Source organism: Octopus sinensis, linkage group LG18 (assembly GCF_006345805.1).
Source record: "Octopus sinensis linkage group LG18, ASM634580v1, whole genome shotgun sequence".
NCBI classification, from domain to species: Eukaryota; Metazoa; Mollusca; class Cephalopoda; order Octopoda; family Octopodidae; genus Octopus; species Octopus sinensis.
Window position 1 is genome coordinate 40,247,054 of NC_043014.1, and position 8,672 is coordinate 40,255,725.

The following is an 8,672-nucleotide window of genomic DNA, read 5'->3' on the forward strand; positions in this document are numbered from 1 at the left end:
GCTATGTTATGGGGGCGTAAACAAACGAACACCGGTTGTCAAGCAGTGGAGGAGACGAACACAAACACGAAGAAACGGTGCGCACACACACACACAGACAGACACGATATAAAAGTAGTTCATAGTAGACTAGTAAGCTAATAAGACATGTTTCCCGGATTCTGTGACGTAAATATTCCTCCCTGGGACGAGACGCTGTTCCATCGCAGGAACACTCACTTTTGCTGCCCAGTAGAATGGAGCAACGTGAAATGAAGTGTTTTCCTAAAGAACACAACGCATCGCTCCGTTCAAGAATCGAAACCACAATCTAACGTTTGTTAGTGCAACACCCTAAACCACTGAGCCACGCTCCTCTACGTTGATCAGAATTACACAATAAATGTTACTTAGCATCAATTTTACTAGTAGTTATGTTCGTATTTTTGCGAAAAGTCCTACTTAAGGTTGGATGACCAACACACACAGACTCTCATACACACGAACTTACACGCACACACACACAAACATACACACACATACACACACTCACGATATAAAAGTAGTTCATACGAAGTTATTAACGACAGAATAAGTAGGAATTAAATGAATGCACATGATCATGTGTGCATGATTCAGCACTTAAAGATCTTTTTTGTTAGGCTGCACCTGGGGAAATTTTATAGTTTTATAGTTGGTATATTAATGTAATTTTCCACGCTGAATCTCAGGAGGTAATTCACCTTTTCCCAAGGTTAAAAACAAAAACAAACAAACAAACAAAAAAGGTACAGAGATTTAAAGTTTGGCAAATTTTACCCAGTCAGAAAACAGGATTTGGAAGTTGTCATTTTGTGCGTGACTTGCACGTGTTGTCAATTGTAACCAAATGAAATATTGGCGGAATTCTGCTTTGCGCATGCCATATAACCCCTCGTAACTTTTTTATTTTTTGGAATTTTCAAAAAATTCTTGCCATTTTGTATTCTACACACAGGAGTTTATACGATTATGCAAATAAATAAGTAAATAAAATTGTGATTGATTTAAAGTCTATTTAGCTGTTATTTTTTTAACATCTCATTCCGCATTTGTTATAAGCATTTAATAAGCGACAAAAAGAACACGTGGTTAGCAGCCTGGTAACAGTTTGGCTTGTTACTATGGAATGTTGCTTTCCATTGGCTAAAATTACTCAAAATTCGAAAACTTTAAAAGTTATTAACTCTTTTTTTTTTAATATTTATCCACCCTTTTCAAGCCTAACCTGGCTCATGGGCCCGGTTTCCCGGTTTTGTGGCGTATGTGTTCCCCCACCCCAGCTGGACGGGACGCAAGTCCATCGCAGCATTACTCAAGAAAGAGTGAGAGAAAGTTGGGGTCGCCACCACCCCCTGCCGGAGCTTCGTGGAGCTTTAGCTGTTTTCACTCAATAAACACACACACCGCCTGGTCTGGGAATCGAAACCGCGATCCTCCGACCGCGAGTCCGGTGCCCTAACCACTGGGCCATTGCGCATCCACGATTAACTCTTTACTTATTGATTTATAGCGAACATGAATTTCATGTAAATGATTACTTTACAAAACTACACCAGAAGACCCAATATGAAATTAATCGGAACAAAAATTGAAGAAATTGAAAAATGACAGCCTAACAAAAGACCCTAATCTTGGTGCCATGAGATCCCGTCGTAATGTATTGTGAGAAGTTTGCTTCACAACCACATGGTTCAGGGTTCGGTCCCGGTACGTGTCACCTCAGGCTGATCAAAGCCTTGTAAGTGGATTTGCTTGACGGAAACTGAGAGAAGCCCGTGTGTGTGAATACAGATACTCACACATATGACGGGATCTCATGTGATTTCCGTTTGCGAAATTCGTTCACTAGCTACTGATCGACCCCGGGCTATAGTAGAAGACACTTGCCCAAGGTGCCGCGCAGTGGGACTGAAACCAAATCCACTTGGTTGAAACTAAATCAACTTCTTAACCACAAATCTATGCCTCCTCAAAAAAAGTTTAAAAAATTTTTTAATTTAAAAAAGAAAAGAGAAGAAAATGTGTGATTTGGTCGCTTTTGTTCGCTAGGTCAACGTTAAGCTGAAACCAGAGAAGCTACAACAGGATGTTTTATTTTCAGCTAGAAAACTAGTGATTTAATTCTTTGACAACTTAACTGTCGTCTGAATTCTAATTTCTATTAAGCTTATCTAAAATTCCGAGATTGTCTCTGCCAGTCTACACCAGAATTCAAAATGGAGGATCAGAGGCACTTTATGAATCGTCTATAATATATTAAAAATGAACATCAATCTTGCCTGCTTGTTTGCAATGTTGCACAGCCAAACTGGCGTGTAATGGGAAAATACTTTGAAAATAAAGTGACCCTGAAGTGTGAAGACAAACAGAATAAAACAAGTTTCGCGTATGTCGGACCAGTGATTATTGAGATATTCGGAGTTTTGGGGGCATAAATACCTAAAACGGTGCATTATGGGAAAATACCCCAAAAATAACTTAACCCTGAAAGGGAAGAACCTCTAACGTTTCCATTAGATACATTATGATGGGTAAAATATTTTAAAGTGAAAATGACTTTAATAGTACGAAAATATTTCGTAAAAGACCCATTCGTAACCTCGGTGTCAAATAGTTTTTTTCCTATAGTTTTCTTTCGAGTTCATTCAACGTATCTCACCTCCAAAGATTTGGCTACTATTTCTAGCACGCCCTGCTACCACGCAACAGCTATTGCGATAAAGGACCTGAAATACCTGTTATGTCGTAGCAGGGCGTGCAAGAAATACCAGCCAAATTTTCCTTTCTGGGGAAAGGAGCCATTTACGCGTGTTTTCGATGTCACATTCGTTGAAAGCATGAGAAATATCCTGGAAGATAAAACAAAAACCTACGAAACAAAACTCCGTTGCTGGGAAACTCAGACTTTCCCGGTTATCCTACGGGTTACGGGTAGACTAGTAAGCTAGGAAAAGTGTTTTCCTAAACAACACAACGCATCGCTCGGTTCAAGAATCGAGACCACAGTCTAACATTTGCTAGTGCAACACCCCAAACCACTGAGCCACGCTCCTCTACATTGATCAGAATTACACAATAAATGTTACTTAACATCATTTTCACTCGTAGTTATTTTCGTATTTTTGCGAAAAGTCCTACTTAAGGTTGTAAGACTAGCACACACACAAACTTACACGCACACAGAAACACACACACGCATACATACATACATACATACATACATACATACATACATACATACATACATACATACATACATACATATACATATACATATACATATATATATATATATATATATATATATATATATATATATATATATATATAACAATTGCAGCGTGGAAGGTGTTTATAAGCCATTTAAGAAACACGCAAAACCGTTAGATTCACTTCAACATTTAAATTTGTCAAAATATTTTCGTCGCTCTGAGACCGCGACCTGTTCACTGACAAAGCTTCGTGCTGCATATATATATATATATATATATATATATATATATATATATATATATATATATATATATATATATATATATATATACATATAAATATGCACACATACATAACGGGGGTGTATAGAATATATATTATATACACCCTCGTGTTTCGGAAGTAACTGGTCCACAAATTTTGCCTTAACGCGATATCTAACATTGGAAAATCCTGTCATGTGTCATTAACTTTCTCAAAGGTTTCCATTTTATAAATAGACAAAGCGTTCTCACAGTTTACTTTTCGCAAAAATAAATAAATAAAATAAAAGAGAGAGAGAGAGAGAGAGAGAGAGAGAGAGAGAGAGAGAGAGAACCTAGCAGACTTTAAATAAAGTAACAACGAAAAGCAAGCAGCACATTTATTATGCATGAAAACAATTTCTATAAATACTACATATTTATGTATGCATAAAAACTTTTGAAATGAAATACGTTAGGTTATAAATATGAATCGCTGAAGTATACGTTCATAACACAAAAGTATACGTATACGGGATCTTTTCGGTTTGAACGGCAGTTTTTTCTAGCGGTGTCATATGAAATTGTCACCCATAATTATGACCCTAGTATCGATCTATTGCATTTCTATCTGTTTTAGGGTTAGAGTTAGGGGTGGGGGAAAGGTTTCTTTTTTTCTTCACAAATGTAAATAAACCCAATCTGTTTCTTAAACGAGGGACATATTCATACGGCACAGAATGTTTTCACCTCAATAGACGTCACTGATTGGTTGAAATTGCAGAAATTGAAGAAAAAAAACAACAAATATCTTACAAACTATAGAATTTTCTCAATAAAGCCAAGAGAAAAATATGTTTTATAAACACATTCTACCAGTATACGAAGTTTTAAAATGTTTAGTTACGTGGAAATTATTTTAAAAGACTGCCGTTCAAACCGAAAAGATCCCGTATACGTTCATAACACACCCGCGTGATCTGTCTTACGGTAGAAGTGCGACGGCATGTGCAGATGATGTTACCGCCACCGTGTCTGATGAAGGGCAACTCGTGTAGAAGACGCCATCAAAGGATACGAAGCGGTTGGCAGGGGCAAAAATTAACCAGGAGAGAAATCAGTCGGCTTGCAACTCGGCACCTGGCGTGGCAGGTCGATGCGTCCCAACAGCGTCGTCGGACGCTGAACGGAGGGCCCAGTTAAATTGCTCGGAATCTGATTTGGACCAGATCCCCAAGTCGAGAAAAACTGGAGCGAGGTGGCAAGCGAGATGACGGCCATAACCCAGACCTGGTCTGGAAGGACGTTATATTTGCTAGGAAGGGCCGAGGTTGCACAGGTGTTTATAGCATCGGTGATAACCTACCGCCTAATCGTCGTGCCTTACCCCGGTTTGTGGATGACCAAGTTGGAACGGATCCTTTTCCACTTTTTGTGGAAGGGGAAAACGCCACTTGTGAGACGCTCCATCTGCTGCCAAAAACCGTTAAAGGGTGGACTGGGGATGCCTTGGCTGATGATGCGCAAGTATGCGCTAAGGCTGAGACATCTCTAGTATCTGGATGGTGAGCAGCTGTGGTCACTGCATGCCAAGCAGCTCTTTCCACAACTGAAGTCCCTCAGGGACTTAGGTACATGGATCAAGCGGAGATCTAGATTGGTAGAATGGCAGAGGGAGTGTAGATAAGCACTCTACTCTGTTCTCTCGGGCGAGCATTACCGGCAGCGAGGTTAGCACTGCGGATTTTTATAGAGGGTTGGTAGAGCATAAGTCCGACAACGTCCTAGGGGTGACTCTGGGCTTCGATGAGGAGCAACTGACCAACCTGTTCGGAAGGACATTCGGGCCGAGGTGTCTGGATAACTTCCAGAAATCCTTGGCTTGGTTGTGCTACCGATCGGCCTTACCGGTTCGAGAGAGGTTGTCTAGACACGGTTTTGGCACCTCCCCCATACGCCCAAGATGCGGACGCGTCAGTGAAACTGTCGCGCACACCTTTGTACACTGTGAGGAGTTGAGGGAGTTGATAAATTATGTCGAACAACTGATGTCGGATGCGGAAAGAGTACGGCTCTCGACTGGGTCTATAATAAAAGTTGTATCGCCTTCTTCCTTCAACAAGGAAAAGAAGGCATCTTTTTTCTCTTCGTAGTAGCCATACTGAAAGAAACTGTATGGACGACACGAGCGAAAGGGATTAGAACAGGTCATTTCATCTCCGGACACGGGTTGGTAAGTTATTTCAGCTTTCACCTGTTGAGAAAGATCCGTCTGGAGAAAAGGTGCCTGTCGCAAAGTACGTTCGGAAAAAGATGGATGTCTGTAGTAAGGTAGCTGAGCTCTGTCTGTTTGTCTGTCTCTGTCTCTGTCTCTCTCACTCTCTCTCTCTCCTCTCTCTCTCTCTCTCTCTCACACACACACACACACATTTTCTTTTTATACTTCCCAAGAAAAAAAGAAAAACTATCTGCAGAACTTTGCATTTTCTATGATCTTTTCATGGTTGCATGGAGATTTTTTTTCAACAGCACTTAAGCGTGTAGGTATGTGGGTATGTATGTTTGTATGTAGCTCGGTCGGTCGATCGAACGATCCGGCTCACTGCATTAACATAGTTATACATGGTAATCGAAGGCAATCAAAGTTTATCATCAGAGTCTGAAAATAATTATAGGGAATTTGAATTATATTTTCCCCTCTGACGAGCAAATAACCTAACTGTAAGAATTTCGTTATCATGTCCTGATTCATCGTAGTGAGGAAATTCTTTGTGTGTCATTTGAAAGAATGATTTCATTCAGATGTAGACAATCAACAACGTGCAAATCAACCGTATTTTTGATGTCACACTCTTAATTTCACAGTGTATGGGATTTGGGAAAATAACATTAGCACTGCGATTCAAGATAATAACTTCAGCTTCGATATTTTCATGAATCCGTACATAATTAGGGATGGTTTTTCCAGTAATATTGCTTCATCAACACGTAGATCGCCATAAAATGTCACTCAAAAGGCCAAATTAACACGTTTTAGTAAAAACAGACGACAACTTGATCGTCTGTCAAATGTAAATATTATGGGAGCTGACGATGGTGATGCTGATGATGTTTGAGTCTTACTGGATTGGCAGCGGAAACTTGTTATTGAATGAAGTGTATGGAGAAGGAATTTCCCGTTTACGAATAGGTTTACGGATATGTTATTAAAAGTATAGATCAACATATATTGTTTTCTGTCCCACACAAGCCGTTACATAGAAGTGTATAATGAATAGTAGGAATAGTAGTATATAGGAATTTTGAAATTGACGGGTGATAAAACCTGCACATCCTTTAAAGTGTATAGATTGAGATGCTATTCTTGAGAGACGGGAAACTGGTTAGTCATTTTTATCCCGATGAAGTTGAAATATCTTTATAAATAAACCTTTATAAATATACTAGCAGTATCGCCCGGCGTTGCTCGGGTTTGTAAGGGAAATAACTATATAAGCATTTTTAGAGAGTTACTTCCCTTATAAATTCGGGCTTTCTTAGCCATTTTTGTTTTGGTGTCTTCAAGCCATGAAGTCGTTGTTCTCAAAGAACGCTGGTTTCCTTCACAACGCATTACGACGTTGATTTCTTTACACTCCCTTCCCCACAGCTTCACAAGGGAGGGAAGGGGGAGAAGCAAACAGGTGCAGCTGTGAGCGTGGACGCCAACTCCGCCGCCATCGACACACGATGCATTTTATGCATTAAAATGGAATAAAAAATGATGTTAAATTATTTTAAAAATCGTAGACTCATCGTTGACGCGCGCTAATAGTCAGACGGGCTCGATATGAATCACGACTATAAGATACCTGAATTTGGTTAAACTGCACCGCAAAATGTGGGAGGAGTTAGGAATCTAAATCGAAGGGGACAGACACTCACACAACTAGAGTTTTATATATATAGATATCTTTTACTCTTTTACTTGTTTCAGTCATTTGACTGTGGCCATGCTGGAGCACCGCATTTAGTCGAGCAAATCGAACCCAGGACTTATTCTTTGTAAGCCTAGTACTTATTCTATCGGTTTGTTTTGCCGAACCGTTAAGTTACGGGGACGTAAACACACCGGCATCGGTTGTCAAGCGATGTTGGGGGGGGGGACAAACACAGACACACAAACATATACACACACATACATATATACATATACGACGGGCTTCTTTCAGTTTCCGTCTACCAAATCCACTCACAAGGGTTTGGTCATCTCTAGGATATAGTAGAAGTCATTTGCCGAAGGTGCCACACAGTGGGACTGAACGCGGAACCATGTGTTGAGAAGCAAGCTTTTTACCATACAGCCATGACTGTGCCTGTATGTATATATATCTTTTAGCTTTTATTTGTTTTAATCATCAGACTGCGGCCATGCTGGGGTACCGTCCTGAAGAATCGAACGAATCGACCCAAGTCCTTATGTTTTTAAAGTCTAGTACTTATTCTATCAGCCTCTTTGGCGAACCGCTAGGTTACGGGGACGTAAGCACACCAACACTGGTTTTCAAGCGGCAGTGGAGAACAAGCAAACACACACACTCACACGACAGGCTTCCATCAGTTTCTGTTAAACAAATCCACTCACAAGGCTTTGGTCAACTTGAGTTATAGTAGAAGACACTTACCCAAGGTGCCATGCAGTGAGACTGAACTCGAAACCATGTGATTAGGAAGCAAACTCCTCACCACACAGCTACGCCTTTTATTATAGGGTGCCCACCAAAATTTGACATCATTTCATCACCTAATAACGTGAACAATTTTCGTCCAAATTGTCTTAAGTTTTAGCAGTATGTCTAGAATTGCTTACATTTTAAAAATATGATCCTTCGTATTTCGTTTTTGGATTTGGTTTGCAAGATTCTTTGTTTGAGTTCGTGTGTTGAAGCATATTCTGTTGTGTCTGGGGAGAGTCATTTTCTTTTTGTGCCTTATAATGTAACACACGCACCGGTAAAATTTCCACTTATTTCTTATTTTTACTTTCCCAAAATTTTCGTTGCGTCTTGCAACCTTTACAATAGTCTTGACTCTCAAGACTATTGTAAAGGTTGCAAGACGCAACGAAAATTTTGGGAAAGTAAAAATAAGAAATAAGTGGAAATTTTACCGGTGCGTGTGTTACATTATAAGGCACAAAAAGAAAATGACTCAGAT